A 20,257-nucleotide genomic window follows, 5' to 3' on the forward strand; every position below is an offset into this window, starting at 1 on the left:
AGGTAAATGGATGCAACTAGAGACCATACTCATAAGTGAAATAAATCAGACCCACATGTGTAAATATCACATTGTTTTGTTGGTGTAGGAACCTGAAAGACTATGTAAAACTCAAAATGTACAATAGATGATAGGAAAGGGAAAGAAATTGCTCAAAGGAAGGATGAATGGGATGAGGGAAAGAAGAAAAAAGAAAGAAGGAAGGCAAAATGTAAATATATATGAATAGCTGCGATGAATGTATTGCTGTTGTCTGATGTATTAAAAAGAACAGTTAATGTTCACAATTTTTTGTGTTTTGATTGACTTTGCATGCTTGTGTCTGGTGGTCTGATCAACTGACTTAGAGGTAACAATATGTAATGGAATTACAATAGTGAACTCCTACCATCTTGTTTAGTGAAGCTCTGTATTATCTCTGATGTTTCATTGAAGAATTATTTTCTTATTCTCTTTAATGGTTTGAGCAATCTTTCATTCTTACATCTGATAATCTGAGCAATGTAGTTGAGGATAGAGACATGCAACATTAACAACCACTGTTGATTTGTATTAATTTGTCTTGAGGCCCTGCATCACTTTGAATGTTCTTGCTTTGATTTGTTTATGTTGGTGACACTGGTATGCTGCTACTGTTCTATTTTTTTGTTTGTTTGTTTCTCATGTACTACTCGCTTTAAAATTTAAAAAAAATATTCAGTGAAGAGTTCTTATTTAGACTTTTGCCATTAATAACCAATTTGTTACAGTGAAAGTAAATAAAATAAAGAATGCAAAGACAGATTATGATTTCAAAAGACTTAAAATTGAGCAGTAGAAACAAAAATTTCAATCTAAAAATGAGTCCCTATGATTAAAAAAGCATACAATTTTTTTAAATCCCATAATTATTATTTTCTAGAAAATATTTTGCCCTTTAATCCCAGGGTATTGTTTGCTGTCACTTCTGCATAATTAAAAATAATTTCATAAAATACTTTTGTATTTATCAGTTGTTTGTTAAGGGTTTTAAAGTAGGTTTTTATAGATCACTTATAAATTTGAAGCATTTCTTTGTATATTGTGGATACCCATGTTATACATTAGCTATGGTAAGCTTACTACTTTAAAATAGTGTTTTTTTCCTACACAGACCCTTGAAAATAGTGTTTTCTTCCTACATAGACTGTTACTTGACATAATCTAGGTTATTTAATGTATGATTTTTATAGTGGTTGATACAGGAATATCTCAGGATTTAAAAATTAAATTGTGATCTCTGCTTTCTTTCCAATAAATTGTACTTTATATTAGTATAAAGTCTTATTAGTATAAGTGTAAAAACATTATTATGTTTTCCTGTTTCCAAAGTGTCTGAATCTAATGACTCAGAATCTAATGAGCAACATTTTTTGTCAAGGATTACCTTAGTGGAAAGGGCAAACTTTCCTTAATGTTTGTTTCAATGTATCATTTTAAAATATTTTTAAATGTGAAATTTTATTTGAATTATAGACTAAGTCTGCAGTTCAAAAGACCATATTTTCTTCCCTCATAGAAAGATCCATATCAAATTGCATGCAATCCAGATTAGAAAACCTGAGTAAATCAAATGATTTCTCAAAGCCAAAAATAAAGTAATATAAAACTTCAAAAAATTATTTTTATGTCCTTTAAGCTAAATTTTAAAAAGCATTGTTTTGTAAAACTCCGTAAAGCCAAGGACTATTTCTATTTTGATAATCAATTTTTCCAACACTTGACAAAATAAGGGAAATGTATTTTACAATAAAATATTTGATAAATATGACAATAAAATCTTAAAGTTTTACATGAGTATGAAAATTGTGAGCACATCATTGTGTTCAAGGATGCTGCAAAGATGGCATGTTTTCTGAGCCTTTGAATATCTCAAAATTTTATTTTATTGTAATATGGAAGAAATTTGGTTTGCTATAAATTTCTTTCATCTAATGTTGTTCAATATTTTCACTATTACTCTATTGCCTTTTGATATTCTATTATTTGTAGTATCATATTCAAACCAATTTCTTTTAGTTCAAAGTTTAAAGGCTGTAGACCTTCCCTGTCTTTGAAATTCAAGGCCTTTTCTTAGCTATCTCTTGTAATGTGTTTTATTTGATGGATTTTGCAGAAAGCATGGTGGTTACTTAGATCAGTTTACTCAGTGCTGTCAGTCAAGCTTGATGCAAGGTTCTGCTCCAAGCTCAACAAAATGCTGATACAAATGCAGACACTAAACCCCGAGCTCGGAGGCTTTAGTTGGAACCAGAACTCTGCTGGCATTTGGCCTTGCGACAGTGTGTGCTACACTCTCGCAAAAAATTTGCCGACATTTTGCTCATACCTTGAGACTTTTGGGGAGACTGAAATAGGGGGTACGGACTAAGTAATTTGGCAGAGAAAATTTCAAGGCAGCTACGCATTCAGGCTGTGTCAAGAGTACCGTTGTGGGCTGTTGGCTAACCCTACATGGAGAATCAAGAACAAATGGCACAGCTGAATGGTTTGAAAAGTTTTTCGTTTTGACAGGAAGAAGGCATTCACAAGGATGGAGCAGAGAAGAGGTTGGTTTTTGAAAAAATAGTAAAAAGAAGCCAAGTATTTTGTATTAGAAAAATGACTAGGGCATGTTAGGAAGCAGCGAGATCTCTCCCTTCACCGACTTAAGGGCGCAAGGCTGAAAAGATTTTGCTTGAGAACAGAGCCCTAAGAAACCATGCTGCAGAATGGCACCCCCGTGCACTGGTTCTCTGGAATTTGGGTCACGGTGCCCAACCATTCAGGCACTCAGGGCAGCTGCAGCCTTAACACTGCCAAAGCGGATGGCAGACCTTGACATTATCGAGATAGTGCTGGTTTTACGGACATGCAGAATGCAGGAGTTGTGAGTCTTCACCCAGATTTCAGAAGACCTGTGCAGCTACACAGTGTGCCCCTGAGAGGACAGTCTGTAAAGCTAGGAAAGTGAAGCTGAAAGTACAGTTGGGACCAGAGACTGTTGGAGAAATAAAGAATGTGGAACGCTGAGGAAAGCCCTCAGCAGTAAGCAAGACCAGCCCAAGAAAAAGCCATTAAAGCCACAACTAGCAGCAATGCCTTATGCACAGGGCCACCTAAGCCTTTTGAGGGGGTTACATTTTACTATAAGTTGCCTAATGTACTGGACCCTGAGCTACAGGATGCAGTATTTGTTCCCCTGTGTTTCCAACTTGCTATGGTCCCATCCCTTTTGTTCCTCCTTTTGAGGATAGGAATATTCATCCTGCATTGTGGTGCTTTGGACGTGTTTAACACACTTCAATTTTTTACAGGGGCTCACAGCTAAGAGTTTGCTTTGAGTCTTAGAGGAGTTTGTGGACTTGGATTTTCAGCAATGCTAAAATTTTTAGGACTTGGAAACTCTTACAGATGGACTAAATGCATTTTTCATAATGATATGTGCTTGAGTCTTTTGGAGGCCGGGGTCATAATGTTATAATCATATCTAAATATCCTTCAGGGCTGAGGATATAGCTCAGCAGCACAGTGCTCGTTATCAAAGGTAAAAAAAAAAGTCCTCCAAGAGACTCACGTGCTTAGGGGTGGGGCCTTGGAGGTGCTATAGCTGATTTATTGTTAGGAGGTGGACCTGTTCACAAGAGGTGGGTAGCTGCGGGTATGGCCTGAAAGAGTATTCTTCCCATGCCTCCCTTTGCTCCCTACATTCTGTCTGGTCCACTGGGAAGTGAACAGATATTCTCAGATCAGACCCCTCCACCAGACTGCCCTTGCAAGGGCTGAAACCTTTAAAACATAACCCCCAAGAAATCTCTCCTTTAAGTTTTGGAAATCAGGTATTTTGTCCCAGCAATAAGGAAACATTACCACAGGTCTTAAAGTGTCCCCATATCCTCATGATTACTCTATTGGCTTCTAATAGTCTACTATATATGGTATAATATTCAAGACAATTTATTTTAGCTCAAAATTTAATAGCCATAGACTTTCTCTGTCTTTGAAATGTATGTGTGTTTAATATTATGATCTTACAATCTTGTGTATTCCTTCCCCACCTGCAGAGAACTTTGGCCTAGTGTTCTGTTCTTTCACAGGCATTATATCCTTCTCCCTCCTGATTTTCATGTTCTTGTATATTTCTTTTAAATGATAAAATAATAATTGCTACAAAGAGAAAGGAAACAACAGCAGCAGCAGAAGGCTCTAGATTAGAAAATGAAATTTAAAGCATAAAATTCACCTCTTAGTCAAGGCAGGTTTCACTGCAAAACAAACCCAACATAAAACACCAATAACAAAACAAATAGCAAATTGTTCTAAAAAAAAAAATTCAGGGCCGGGCATACAGCTCAGAGGCACAGTGCGTGCCTGGCAAGTGTGAGGTCCTGAGTTCAATTCCTGGTTTAAAAAAAAAAAAGTCCTATACAATTTTAAACTTTGTATATGCAAACCTTTGATAAACGCTTTGTAGCTTACATGTTACAAAGAATTGGGAAAAGGAATATCATTGAAATCCAACTCAATTTTTTATTGTAAAATTTAGAAAACAAACCCTACCTCATGTATGAATAGTGACTGTGAAAATCTTATAATATTAATGAATGCAATCCAAAAGCACATATTTCTATAAAATATGCAGTTTCTTTTATACATTGATTATGAAATTTATACAAAAATGAATCAATGAAAATTTTTGGGAAACAAGCAAAAATATACATGTGTGTATATATTACATAAAATATGTATATATAAAGGAATATTGGTGGCATAGCCCTGCCAGATATCACTGCATGTTATAAAAGATCTTATCAGTAAAATTTTCTATTATTCATATGTATCAAAGAATGTAGAAGGTTCCAAAGTTCAAATAGAGGATCAAATGCAGATGGAAATATAGTATATAAAGAAGATAAGTGAAAAATCTGAGAAAATAAGAACTTGTTGATAATCATTATTGTTACTGTACATTAATTTGGAAAGAGATAAAATTAGACTCATATACCACAGCATATCATACAATAAACTATAAATGAATCAGAGGTATAATAGGTACAACCATTACATCAACAAGGTATGATGAAATTACTCTATAAACATACAATGGAGAAAACTTAAGCATGACTCTAATGATTAACATATATGGTCACATTAAACTTTCATTCCAAAAAACACCAGAAGTAACATACTGAGAAATACTTAAGCTCTAACATGCAAAAGACTCATTATTGTAATATACTAAGGATCTAACAACTGAGAAAGAAAAGCAACAACTAAACATTTTAAAACTGAGTAAGATATGTAAAGAGATGATTCATAGAGGAAGAAATGAAAATAACTCAAATATGTAAGGAAAAATGTTCAATTTTATTCACAATAATGAAAATGAACATTAAAATTATTTTTCTCAGCTGTTTGCTTGTCAAAAATTATAAATCTGACCATAGACTGTGTTACTTGAAAACAATAAAATTTATACTTTGGGTGTAGGAATACAAAGCTGAAAAATTTAGCAATACCAGGAAAAATTTCTCTGCAATTATTATCTTTTCACACAATAGGTGCCTTCTAAGAGTCTATTTCAAAACTATACCGACACAAATTATAAAATTTCTGATGCCCAAAGCTATTATTGTGGCATTATTTATAATATATATTATCAATAACTTAAGTAATTATTAATTTGAGATTGACTCTCATTGATTAGGGACAATAGTGTACATACACAATGCAATATCACACAGCTGAATAGTGGAATGAACACACCATAGCTTACGTGTAGTGATGTACAACATATAATTTAGGATTAAAAAAAGCAAGATGAGGGCCGGGGATATAGCCCAGTGGCACAAGTGCCTGCCTAGCAAGCACAAGGTCCTTAGTTCAATTCCCAGTGTCAGAAGAAGCTAAATAAAATAAAATAAAATAAAGCAAGATGAAAAAGTTATGCAAAATTTCCTTCCTTTGTAAAGATTAATAAATACATATATGTATATATGTTTGATTGAACATCTAAAACTGATCACTGTGTAGTTAAATTTAAAATAATACAAATAGTTACCTTTACAAAAACTAAGGAAACAGAATAAAGAAACTGGGAATAAAAGAAAAACAAAAAGGCAGGAAATGTAATGAGTTTTACAAATTATTTTCGCTGGAGCTCTAACATTTACAGAGGAAGCCTAACATCACTGGAGAAAATGAAGGAAGGTCCTCTGCTTTTTGCAACTTTGATGTTTTCTTATTTTTAGGATGGATTACAATTTGATTTTAATTGAAATTTTACTGATTTTGTGGCTACTGTAAATTCCTTACAGACTGGCAAAACACTGAAAGAAATCAAAAAAAGTTGTAGTGAACTACTCAATAAAAATGCACACATATTGACTAAATTATGAGGCTATATTATATTTTGTTACATTTGTAATACCTGGCAAAATATGCACCAATACTTTTTTAAAATAACTTGATAAATGTTCTATATGTTATTCAATTGATACGCCTGCAAAGGAAGGAAAATATTTTCCCTTTGAGATTTTGCTTAAAATTGTTTAAACTCATAATGATTCTAGAAGCTTTAAACATTTATTTATTCTTATTAGGCACGATCATGTTTGCCTTTTTATACGATTTGTCTCATCATTCAATGTATTTTTGAAATTGTAATAATACAGTGGAAATACACATTGTTAAAACTTTTTCTGAATAGTTTGTATTTTTGTACCAGTTGTTACATAAGGTAGTTATTTTGGTGTATTTATTTTTACCCAGGGTTTAGCTTTCCAATTAGATTTAATAGATAGAAAGCCATGTTACTTGTGAATACTTATGATTATAATGGCAGGTTTCCAAAAGTTAAAATAAATATCTGATTTGTGGCTTATCAAATTAGAAAACATCAGTCTAGTAAGTCTCCTTCAATTATTCTGAATTATAAGAATATTTTCAGAATTGAATTTAAATATGTTGGTTATTCTTCATATTGAGAGAACCTTTCTAACTCTAGTTTACTCTCAGTAATTTTCTGTAATTTCGTATTATTCCAACCCACTTTTAAAAGTGGAAATTCCAACAGAGCTCTAGAGAACAAATTCCAATATTTAATAACACTAATTATAGAAAAATACCTTTATCCCTCATTGAAGACCCTAGAGCTTCCATTCAAATCAACCACCTTATATACTCTTCCCTGTGAATTGAGATACAGGTGGTTCATTATCAACATCCATCCTTACTTATCATGACCCATTCTTTTACAATAGCAAGAAGGCTTGATTATACCTAATTGAACCTCCCATGTGTTTGAAAAAATAAATAAGTAAGTCCTGGAACATTCACTAATGTTTTCTTGGGTCATATTTCAAAGCACAGTAATTTTTCATATTCTATCAAAATTCTTTTATGAATCTGCACAAAATGCCACAACTAGGAATTTTTGTGACAAAAATAATGCAAAGTTTGAATAATGAGGATATACAATGAGAAAATCAATTCTATTTAAATGTGCACATACATGAGCTAAAGGCTGATACAGTTCAAAGAATACACTTAAGTACTTTTATTATATCAATAAAATAAAATATTCACTAAAAGTAGTACCTGGATCATTTGTTGCAGTTATTTCACAGCAGATTCAACTAAGTAAAATAAGGTGAAAGAAAACTACGAACACATGGACATAAAAACATGCATAATCATTAATTAAAAATAATTCCATGTCAGCATTTTCATAATATGGTTCATAAAGCAAACTCTCTGGAACTTCAAACAGCTAAGAAGAATTGAGGATTCACATATGTAGAGAAAACATTGTCATGTTTCATTACAAAAACATTCCAGGCAAAACTAGTTTTCCTTTATCTTTTTGAGGCAGTTGCTTTCTCTTAAAATATCTAATTAGATTCCTATAGCTGCTGTGAATCTGAGATTAGGCATTTAGGGAGTAGAAGAGATAAATATCCAGAAAAACAGATTTCTATCAGTGCGTTCCAGTTTCAATACATTGTATCTCTGTGATCATTATTCTTCACATGATAATTACTCTTTTAAAAGTTATTGTCCTATACACTTTGAAATATGTAATGAAGAGTATGCTCATTTCAACAAGTATATTATGGTTTATATTTCAATTACTGTTATTACTTTCAATTCCCCTATAACCATATTTTTTCATGCTTGAAAAATTTTAAGTGGACCCTTGGTCTGATGGTACAAATTATTTAACAGTAATTTTAATCTTCTCATACAGAAAAATGCTGATCAAAAGAAAATAGTCTAATTTCACTTTATTCAATCATTAAGTACAGGGAAATTCTTGGGAAATGAGGTTTCTAATTTGAAAGCAAATATGTTTAATAAATTACTTCAGCTATATATAATTTTTAAAACATGCTGCGTTGAAGATTACATTTACCAACCAACAGTTTCCATGGAGTTTAGATGAATAAAAATAATCTAGATGGTTAGTCAAAGACTAACATGAATACTGGATGTAGCATTAGAGTGGATCTTGTTAAATACTATCAATAATTAAATGTCTGAGGAAACAATACAAATTGACAATGTGATAGCTTTTTTAACTTACAGCTACGATCACATGGTTTGAAGCTCTCATTTTAGGTAAGGTGAAACTATTTTATTTTCAAAGAGTGTCGGCTTTCTAGTCAAAGATATGGACGCTCACCAGAGATTAAATCTGAGGGAGACATTGATATTTTGGTATAAATATATTACACATAGTGTGTGTATATATAGCAAATTGTGTGTGTATATAGCAAGTCTATACATACACTTAGTAAATTGCTTTCAGAAGCAATTCTGAAGATTTGAGATGCATATGTACTTTCTTCATCTGCTTGCAATTTTGTTTGTTTATTTTTAGTAACACAGTTTCACTCTAGTCGTGCTGGACTTAAACACACTTTGTAGGCCAGGCTTGGCTTAAGTGTACGATCTTCCTGCCTCAGCCTCCTGAATGCTGGAATTCCAGGTGTGTGCCACCACTCCCAGTTGGCTGTTTGTTTAAATTAATGACTAGTTTTACCGACTGGTATAGTAGTTTTGAAATAAAAGTTTATTGAATTAATGAATAAATGTATATATCTGTTAAAAACAGCTGACTATACTTTTTAATGAGAACACATTCTGAAACAACGGAAAATTTGGAATATGTAAATCTTTCAATGATTTCCAACTTTGATAATGTGTTCCTTATAAAAGTAGAAATTATGAATCCAGAATCATGTAATTTGAATAATTTTCAGTTCAACTTAAGGAAAAAGGCCTTTTCCTTCATAAACTTCCAAATATGTGTATTTTGACTCAGTGTTTAGACAAGTATTTTATAAGGATTGTAGGACTGTCCTTATCAGTAAAAAGTAATACATTGAATATAAGCTCTTATCCTAAGCTAATGGAGTTCTTTCTGAGACCAGTTCTGTGATGGACAGCTATTCCTTTTTGAACATTGCCAGTGACCTCAGCAAAAAATGAGGAAGCTCCAGCAATAAAGTGGAAGAAATAGGTTTTGAACTTCTAAACGCTGAGGCTACTGTGATCATCCATCATGATGAAGATCAAAATCTTTCAACTGTCACTAATTTAAATAGACCTTTTGTTGTTTTATAAAATCCAATGAACCATTCACAATGACAATCAATTTTTCCCCTTCCAACTCTGCACCTTTGGTCTAATTGAGCCATTATAAAGCAATTCTTCCTATTTTTCTATGGCTGAAGCAAAACTGAGTTGAAATACAGGAAAAATGGATACCAGTGATAGAAATAAGGCAAAAGATATTTTACTATTTATATTCATGTTTCTTGCTTCTAGCCAGTTTGGACTTTTTAGTGCAGATAAGCTGAAGAAGAGTTATTAGTATGCCTATTTTTCACAAGTATGCAGAGGAATGCATATACAACTCATGGGTGATGGTTTTAAAATTTTAAAATGCCTTTCACAATTCTTATGCAATTTATTTTCTGATAAAAGCAAGTGGGCAAGTGGTGACATATATAGGCAATTACAACTAATGATCAGAAAGACAAATTTAAAGGTGTTTTTTTCTAAATTCCAAAATAGCAATTTTTACTCCCAGCCTTAGCTGCTTGTAATAATAGAACAAATAAAGTGAGTAGACGGCTTTTGTCTACTTGTACTATATTTTATGCGAGCTTTGTTTATTCATTAGTAAAATATGTTTTTCCTCTGACAAGTGTTCTTACTATGAACTTTTGATGTAATGATGAACAATACAGGTAAACCCTTTGCTCTCAAGAACTTATAGACTAGAAGGAAAAGATAGAAATTTAACAAATATGGAAAGTAGAAAATGTTATACATAGATGCACTGCTCATTATAGGCAAGACGTCCAGCTTACAATAGACAAATACTCTGTCATAGAAAATAGAAGCTTGATTTAAAAAAAATACATTATACACATTGGAAACTACTGAGGTACTCAGAACTTGGAGAACATATACCCTGAAAGGCAAGTAGTTTTAGGGTTAGGTGAAGCATCATTTTGCAGGTAGGTTTTCTTTTCCTTTCCTCATTCATTCAGGATTCTACATGCAGGGAAGGAAACAGATAAACCCAGCATGGACCCAGACAGAAGGCCTCTACTAATAGATCAAGAAGCAACATAGCTTTTACCAGCTCTATGGGAATAGAGACAAATAAAAAAATCTTAAAAGGGCCAGATTCTCACTACCAAAGGTAATACAAAGAACTGACATAAACAGCATTTCAGCTTCACTCAAGATATCTGCCAAATTTTAAAAACACAGGGCACAAGATTAAGAAAAGAAACGAAACACAAACTAAATTAAAGAAAAATTTTTATTAGTCTTCATGTGCTAAAGAAACAGGATTAGAGGTTAGAATGCACCTGTGAACACTTTGGACTTAACTGGAGAGCCAACCCCAAGGTTATACATAAGTCAAAATTAGACAAATGCTTAATAATACTGAAATCTAGCCTCCACTTCAGCCCTGGTTGGATTATAATAGCCAGTTCACATTCCACACACCTTGCAGCAGAAAGATTGAACGCTTTCTGAGGAAACATCACATTCCTTACATTTCTACTTATATTGTATCTGATATTCAATTTTTAAAATTATTTGTTTGGAGCTGGGGATTTAGCTCAGCAGCACAGCACCTGTCTGGCAAGCACAAGGTTGTGAGTTCAATTCCCAGTACTGGAGAAAAAAAAACAAAAAAAAACCCAAAAACTAAAATCATGTGTTAATAAAATTCCATTTAAATAAAAGTTAAGATACATACTAAAACAGGAAGTGTATTTTGCTCAGCAGACAAGACAAAAATAGGTGTGATTCTCATTTTCAAGAAAACAGAGGAATCATAGGAAGAACAGATTATCCTGGAATACTTGGAATTTAAAAGAGAAAGTGAAATTGTAAAGCTGAAAAAGAGACCAAAGTTGATGCTGCCAAAGGAGACCTGAGTTCAGCGGGCTGAGCTTTCAAACTGACAATGACCTTGGTGATGGACTATTGTTCATCTTTTGCTGCAGCAAATAAGAGATCAAATGGTTAGTCTGTGTGACTCTCTAGACCAGTTCTGCACCATGCAGAACTGCTTGCTGAAGTACCTTGATCTATACCCCCCAGGAAGAAAACAGAAAGAAAACAAACTAAAAGATTTTAGGAAATGGATCCTATAGAACTTTCTAATAACACAGAGGAAAAGAATAAGAGAAGGAAGGCCACATCCACTTCTACCACAGGCTCGACCTTTAATGTAACTCAGCTTCTCACAAGCTTATTTATCACCCGCATATCTTTGGTGAGATGTTTGTTAACAGCGTTTGAATATTTTGGACAGTACCCTCTCATCAAATAAGTCTTTTGCAAATATTTTCTCCCAGTTTTTATTTTGCCTCTCATTCCCTTCACATTGCCTTTGCAGAGCAGGAGTGAGTGTTTAATGAAGTCTCTCTCATACTGTCTTTGTCATTTAGTGTGCCCTCAGTGTTTTGTCTAAAAAGTCATCATCACACCCGAGGTCTTCTAGATTTACTTCTGTGTTATGTCCTAGGAGTTTTGTGTTTTTGCATTTTACATTTAGACCTGTGCTCCATTTCATAATGTATATTTGCACAAAACCACATAATTATACAAATTAATGGAATACCATGTGTACATACCATGTGCATGTCTTTCTGTGTCTGGCTTATTTCATTTAATATAGGAATCTCTGATTTCATCCATGCTACCTCCAGAATTCCATTCTTCTCAGGGCTAAATAGTATTTTATTGTGCATGTGTACTGGATTTGCTTCATTCCTCAGTTGGATACTTAAATTGTTTCCATTTCTTGCCTATTATAACAGTGCTGCTCTTCCACAGGAGGCCTACACACCGCCACTGCTGCTACCGCCATGTTTCTAGTGATCCCTGAGAAGTTCCCGCACATTTTGCGAGTACTCAACACTCACGTCATTGGGTGGCGGAAAATAGCCTTTGCCATCACTGCCATTAAGGGTGTGGGGCAAGGACACACTCACATGGTGTTGTGGAAAGCAGACATGAACCTCACCAAGAGGGCTGGAGAGCTCCCTGAAGACGAGGTGGAGCGCGTGATCACTGTCATGCAGAGTCCACGCCAGTACAAGATCCCAGACTGGTTCCTGAACAGACAGAAGGACCTAAAGGGTGGGAAGCACAGCCAGGTTCTGGCCAATGGACTGGACAACAAGCTCCAAGAAGACCTGGAGCGACTGGAGACGATCAGAGCCCACAGGGGGTTGCCGCCCCTTCTGGGGCCTTCAAGTTCGAGGCCAGCACACCAAGACCACTGGACGCCGCGGCCGCACTGTGGGTGTGTCCAAGAAGCAATGAGGCTATAGGCCTTCTCCACTAATAAATAGTCTATATACTCATTCACACACACACACAGACACACACACAACGCAGCACAGCCCATGGAAGCCGAGCAGCACTGAGCCGGCATGGGCAAGTCAGCTTCCAAATGGTTTAATAAGGAGATCCTGAAGGCCCACAGCGAGTCCCGACAGCAGCACAGTGTTCCCCCACTGAAGCTCTGCCAGAAGCTCAACCATGAGGCTCAGCAATATTCAGAAGCCTTGGCCAGCACTAGGATCCTCAAGCACAGCCCAGAGTCCATTCCCGGCCAGTGTAGGGAGAACCTTCCGTGGGCGTCTTACAATCAGACAGAAAAGGAGGTGGCTGACTTATGGTACAATGAAATCAAGAGCTACAACTTCCAGCAGCCCAGCTTCACCTCAGGGACTGTACACTTCACAGCCATGGTGTGGAAGAATACAAAGAAGGTGGAAGTCTGGTGGGCATCTGCATGTGATGGGTGCTCCTTTGTGATGGCCAGATACTTCCCAGCAGGGAATGTTGTCAAGCAGGGCTTCTTTGAAGAAAAGGTTCTGCCTCCAAAGAAGGAACTTGTCAAATATCACAGGAAGGGGCAAGATTGAAAACATGGATCTGAAGTGCCTTAGAACAACGAGGGCCCAGCCACACATCTGTCCCCATGTATGTATGTATGTATGTATGTGCATGTGTGTGATACATGTGGGCATCTCCTCTACACGGGCTTACATATACAGCTTGTTTTTTGTTTTTTGTTTTTTTTTTTTTTTTTTGGTTTTTCTCCAGTACCGGGAACCGAACTCACGACCTTGCGCTTGCCAGGCAGGCGCTTTGCCGCTGAGCTAAATCCCCAGCCCCACAGCTTGTTGATATTAAAGGAATGACCAGCAATAAAGAAACAAACAAACAAACAAAAAACAGTGCTGCAGTGAACATGGGAGTGCAGATGTTTCTTCCACATACTGATTTCACTTGCTTTGGATATATATATCCAGAAGTAGGGTTGCCAGATAATGTGATAATTCCGTTTTTAATTTGTTGAGGAAACTCCATCCTCTTTTCCACAGTGACAGTACTAGTTTCACCAGCAGTATTCAAGTATGTCCTTTTCTCTATACCTTCTCTAGTGCTTATTACCCTTATTTTTATTAATAACCATTTTTACAGGAGGGAAGCAATATCTCATTTTGATTTTGACTGCATTTTCCTGGTAATTAGTGATATCCAGCATGGTTTTTCATGTGTTTTTTGGTCACTTGTATGTCTTCCTTTGAGAAACATCTCTTTTGATTTGCTGCCTACCTTCTAAGTGGGTCATTGCTTTTTACTGTTGAAGTTGACTATAGATATTAACCTCTTGTCATATGTGTAGTTCTCAAATACTGTCTCCCACTCTGGATTTTCTTTGCACTCTGCTGATTGATTCTTGGCTGTGCAGAGCTTCTTATTGCGATATAGTTCTGTTTGTTCATTTTTGCTTTTGTTTCCTGTGCTTTTGGATACTTATCCAATAACACCTTGGCACATTCCACTGAAATATTTCCTCCGCATTTTCTTGTAATGGTTAGATAGTGTCGTTAAAAATTTAAATCTTTAGTCTATTTTGAGTTGTTTTTTGCTGTAGTCAAGGTTTATAAGGGAAAATATTTAATACAGGACTCATAATTTATAGGATTATTTTATAATGTTCACCCAAAGAGTCAAATTCAAAAGAGTACAGGAAATCTGTCCAAGCACTAGAGACCCAAGTAATCCAGCTGAGGTCCTGGACCCCATGGCAATGTCCTATAAGAGTCCAGCTGGAGGCCTAGAGCCCCTGACAATGTCTCACACAAGTCTGTATCAAGGATCAGCAGTGGGAAGGCCCCAAGGTCAGTTGTAGAAGCTAGAAACTCTGCACCCGTGAGGTGAAGGATCTCCACCAGCAGACTGAGGTATCTGCACTGGAGCAAGGAAGTGATGCTCAAGGTAAGAAGCAGAGCTCCCTCGAGTAAAATCACAGCCATCCTCAGTGACAGCGATGACCTGAGCTCCTCTGATGATGGTAACAGCCAAAGTCATATCAGGAAAACCAGCCTGACAAGCTTCTCCAGGAGAATCAACAGCACACCATCTTTCCTTCCAGTTTTGCTTTTATGCTGTTGGCAACAATCTTCAAGTGTGCCCTCCACACTCAGCACCATACTGATTCAGTTCCATTAGTTAATTCACCACAATTTTCTAAACAGTAGCAGACAGAGGTTCTACTTTCATTCCTCTACATGTGGATATTCAATTTATTGACTTGAATAACACCATTTACTGTCCTTTCTCTAATGCATGTTCTTAGCACCTTCATTGAAAATCATTCACCTGTAGATATATGAGATTTATTTCTAGGCTATTTATTCTATTCCATTAGTGTACCTCTCTGTTGTAATGTTAGACCAATGCTGTGTTAATTCTTACAGCCTTCTAGTGTATTTTGAAGTAAAGTAAGCAAGAAACCTCTTGCTGTATTTGCTTTGCTCAGATGGCTTTGACTATTAAAAAAATTTTGTGGTTCTATACAAATTTTAGGATACTTTCTAGTTCAGTGAAGAATGTTTGGATTAGATAAACACTGCAATGAATTTATAAACTATGATTGGAAGTTCCATTCAACTCTGTTATTCTCCTTCAGGGTATTTTTCCAGAAGAATTAAAAACATCATACCACAAGAATATACGTGCACCCATGTTTATAGCAGAACAATTTGTTATAGCTAAATCTTAGAAACAACCCAAATGCCCATCCACTGAGGAATGGATAAAAAACATGTGGTATTTTTATACAATGGTGTATGACTCAGGTATAAAAAAGATAAACTTGGGACTTTTGTAGGTAAATGGATGCAATTAGAGACCATAATCATCAGTGAAATAAATCAGACCCACATGTGTAAACATCATATTGTCTCCCTGGTGTAGGACCCTGAAAGAATAAGTAAAACTCAAAACATATAATAGATGATACGAAAAGGAAAGAAATTGCTCAAAGGAAGGAATGACTGGGATGAGGGAAAGAAATAAAAAGAAAGAAGGAAGGCAAAATATAAATATATATATGAATACCTGCGATAACTACATTGCTGATGTCTGAAGGTGTATTGAAAGGAACAGTTAATGCTTAAAATTTCTTATGTCTGACCAAGTTTGCATGCTTATCTGGTCATCTGAGCAACTGATTTGAAGGTAACAATATGCAATGGAACTACCATTATCTCTATATTATCTCTAATGTTTTACCTAATAATTATTTTCTTTAATGGTTTAAACAGTCTTTTATTCTTATATCTGGTAATCTGAGCAACATAGTTGAAGATAATAACATGTAATATAACAATCACTGTTAATTTGTATTATTATGTCTTGAAATCCTGTTTCACTTTAAATGTTCTTGCTTTGTTTTGTTTATGATTGTGATGCTGGTATGCTGCTATTGTTCTTTTTGTCTCATTTACTACTCTCTTTAAAATAAAATTTAAAAAGAACAGCTTTGTGTAGTGTGGTCATTCTACAAATAGTGATTCTTCTAATCCATTAATATGTGATATCTTTCCACTTTTGGTGGATCTTCCATGATTTATCTCACCAATGTTTTATAAGTTTTATTATAGAGATCTTTTACCTTTATTGCATTTAATTTGAGATTTTTAAGGCACTGAATATGAGGTTATTTTCTTAATATATATATTAGATAGTTCAAAATACATTTTTAGTGAAGAATATACATTTTAGTGCCTATGTATGTCACAATGAAAGAAGACATATAAAGTATGTATCAACATTGCTGACATTGTATCTTGCAACTTTGTTGAATTTATTTATTCTAACAATTTTTTCATAGTTTTGGTATTTCTAAATGAAAGACTATGCTGTCTGCAAACAGTGGCAATTTAACTTTTATTCCAATTTGTTTGCCCCTTATTTCTTTCTCTTGTCTGATTGCTTTGGTTCAACTTCCCAGGGTTTTATTAAATGAAATTAATGAAAATCATCATCTTTGTCTTGATTTGGACCTTAGAAAGCTTTCAGTCTTGCCTCATTAAGAAAAACATTAGCGATTGGTTATTATAAATGGCCCTTATTGTGTTGATGTGTGTCCTCTTACACTTAATCTTTTTGGTGTTTTGTAATGAAGAAGTGCTGAACTTTTTGAAGTATGTTTTCTGCATCTATGGAGATTATCATATTTTGTTATCCTTTTGAGTTAATATTTAAAAACGCTGTGATGTCTATGTCTGTGTTTATTATTTTGCCTGTAGACATCTAGTTGTTCTAATAGGGCAGGACTTTTGTTTAATTTTTGAACCATTGCATCCCCATTGTCTGGAGAAGTGCCTGGTATACAGTAGTCTCTCAATATATATTTTTAAAAATGTTTTATGTCATAATAATATGCAAAATGAAAAAAATGACTAGTATTAAAACATATTAACTTTCAATATATGATCATTTAAACAGAAATAATTGTGTACCAGAAATTTGTTTATCTCTGTGAATTCATTTCTTAGACCTATGTTTTATGTAAGAGCTGAACATGTATTGAAAGGACAATACATTTAATAAAGAGATATAGTTAGAAATAGTTGAAAGAAGAAGAAGATAAAGAAATATGGTATGGGCAGATAATCAAGGAGTTAATTTGACACATGAAGCCTTCCTGTCCAATATATGCTTAAGACTCAGAGCTATATCTACAACATTTTAATAAACAAATATTTCTCCAAAATATTTCTTGATGGCTGGGGTTATAGCTCAGTGGCACAGCAACTGCCTGGCAAGTGTGAGGTTGTGAATTCAATTCCTAGTACAAAAAAAAAAAAACCAAACATACAGAATATTTCTAAAATCAATGAATAGTATATAGTATTTGAACTATATTCCACTGGTTTTACAAAAATAAGACAAAATACTCATTTTACTCAGATCTTTTAGAACACATTCATATTCATTCTGTAAACTTTGAGGAATTTTTATGCTCCAAAAAACTACTAGTCATTTTCACTTTAATTATGCCAATTAATCTTCATAAAAATCTTGAAAGAGACAGAATCAAGGTTAAAATTAAGCACCATTTGACTAAGAGAAGAGTTCTGTCAAACAGTATTTTGAGGAATACACAAGTGGACATCCTGATAGAAAATTAAGGTCTTTAATGCTTACCTAGGAAAGGGATGGAAACAGTCCTCTTAGATGTCAAAATGCATGCACAGAAAGCCTACCAGATTCTCGCTATTCCCATTTTATACATGAGGAAAATAATCCTCCCTGGGCTAAGTAATGTTGCAAGTTTTTAAGAGATGGAGCCAGGATTTATACTATTTCTCAAGTATTGAAGTGCATGAAATCACTGAGCTATCATATTCAAATGCAGATTTTAACTCTTTTAGAAAAATACCTAAAAGGAGAATATTTGGGTCAAATGAAACTTTCAGTTTTTTTAGGAGTCTCTATACTGATTCCAAAGCATCATATCAGAAAGATAAATGAACACCTGCGTTTATAACAGCACAATTTGTGATAGCGAAGTCTTGTTTTTTTTTTTTTATCTTAAAGATAAATGAACGAAAACATGGGAAAAATGTGTATGTATGTATACAAAGGACAGTTAACATAGCTGTATTACTACTTTTATTGCTCTGTCAAAAGGATTAAGTGTTTAATCACCTTACATGTCTATATTTGTTTATCTAAGTATTCAATTTGAAGATATCAATATGTAATGCAACTATTGTTAATTTTGTATCACCTTGTCTGAAATTCTGTATTTCTTGTACTGTTTTTGTGTAATAGCTAAATCTTTGAAGTAGCCCATATGCCCATCAATGGATGAATGGGTAAAGGAACGTGGTTTTTATATACAATGGAGTACTACTCTGTCATAAGTAAGGATAAACTTCAGACATTTCTAGGTAAATGGATGCACCTTAACATAATTTTAAGTAAAACAGATCAGACACACATGTGTAAATATTTCACTGTTCCCCTTGTGTGAGAAACTCGAAGGGTAAAGAAGGACCAAAATGAGGACAGATATTGGGAAAATAGTAAGAAACTGTTCAGATGAGAAGCGGAACAAAGCTGAGGGCGGGGGAAAAGGAAGGAAGAGAATAGGGATAAAAACATTTTAAAAGATGGAAGAGCAATAGAAACAAAGTTTTATAAATGGAGAGGGGAAGCAGGATTGAAGAGAAGGCAGGAGAATGGGAAAAGAAAAGAACTGATATACTACATACAGGTACAAATTCCCTATGATGAGTGCAGTCATTGTGTATGTCAAAAATGTGCATAAGTTCATAAATACTTAAAATTAATTCTAAAAATTAAATCAAAAACATATTTCTTACTCCATAGATTTGAAGTATGTCTGGGAATCTTCATTTTTAATAGGCTATCAGGTAACTTAGCATTCTTGGTAATATGCTACACTTTGAGTGGCAAAATCCTAAAGAAAAATGCATGTGGAAATAACAAAGGTTGACAAATGCATGAGTTACTAGTTTAAACATTTGGAATTACTAGAAAAAGAGTAATTAAGGTCTCATCTTCCTTTCTCTACTATAAGGTGACAAACCTCCGCAGGCATCAGGTACCTTTACTACACTTTCCTCGGTACAGAGAAACAATCACTAGGTGAACAAAAATAAGAAAATAAAGGAAACAATCAACCAGACTATATCATACTCCACTAAAGCAGACAGGGTCTAGGTCAGAAAGCCCTGGAGTTTCAGCAGGTTTATATGCATGGTTACTCTTCCAGGAAGAGCTGTGTTTGGCCACAGTTTTTCTCCATAGGACAAGATATATTGATTTTCTGGGGAGGAAGGCAAAACCTAAGAATACACAAATTTTACTTTCTTCCTGAAAAAATTAGCATCATTGTGCAAGACTGCCTAAATCACTGTGTTAAAGTATGTTTTTAAATCTTGGTGAGTTATCATTCGTCATCTTACTTCCAATCCCCTCACAGCCCCTAGGTACATATCTGCCTACAAACTGCCTCCTCATGAGTAGGTGCTTCTGAGAAAGACCAGACAAAATAATTAAATAGGTTACTTTCCCCTATTTATCAGAGATAGAGTGTGTTGTCAATCTTGGCACATATTTACAGTATGACCTATTCATAACCTGCTATCTGTTTCAGACATGTTATTAAAATTTCAAGGTTGTTCTTATTTATTTAGGAATGTATCTTTCTTTGCAATAATAACTGATGGCCCATAATATGTTAGAAAATATTTTTTTAAAAAGCCTCAAAACTAATTTCATGAGCATTTATGTAAGGTTGGCACTTCAGTGAAACTTGATTTTTAAAGTTGTGTTTGGGTGCCTTTTTTTTTTTTTTTTTTTTTTTTGGTTTTTCTCCGGT

The 20,257-nt window shown here is 34.5% G+C and overlaps 3 pseudogenes; 2 read left to right on the forward strand and 1 right to left on the reverse strand.

Annotated features, from left to right (window-relative positions):
• The window catches only part of LOC102023107, a 102,785-nt pseudogene extending 90,382 nt beyond the window's left edge, over positions 1–12,403 (reverse strand).
• On the forward strand, positions 12,402–12,861 carry LOC102017738 (annotated as a pseudogene).
• Positions 12,862–12,971: 110 nt separating this feature from the next.
• On the forward strand, positions 12,972–13,469 carry LOC102023429 (annotated as a pseudogene).
• Positions 13,470–20,257: the final 6,788 nt, after the last annotated feature.

The sequence above is a fragment of the Chinchilla lanigera genome, unplaced genomic scaffold (genome assembly GCF_000276665.1).
Source record: "Chinchilla lanigera isolate Chin_1 unplaced genomic scaffold, ChiLan1.0 scaffold00004, whole genome shotgun sequence".
In the NCBI taxonomy this organism is placed as follows: Eukaryota; Metazoa; Chordata; class Mammalia; order Rodentia; family Chinchillidae; genus Chinchilla; species Chinchilla lanigera.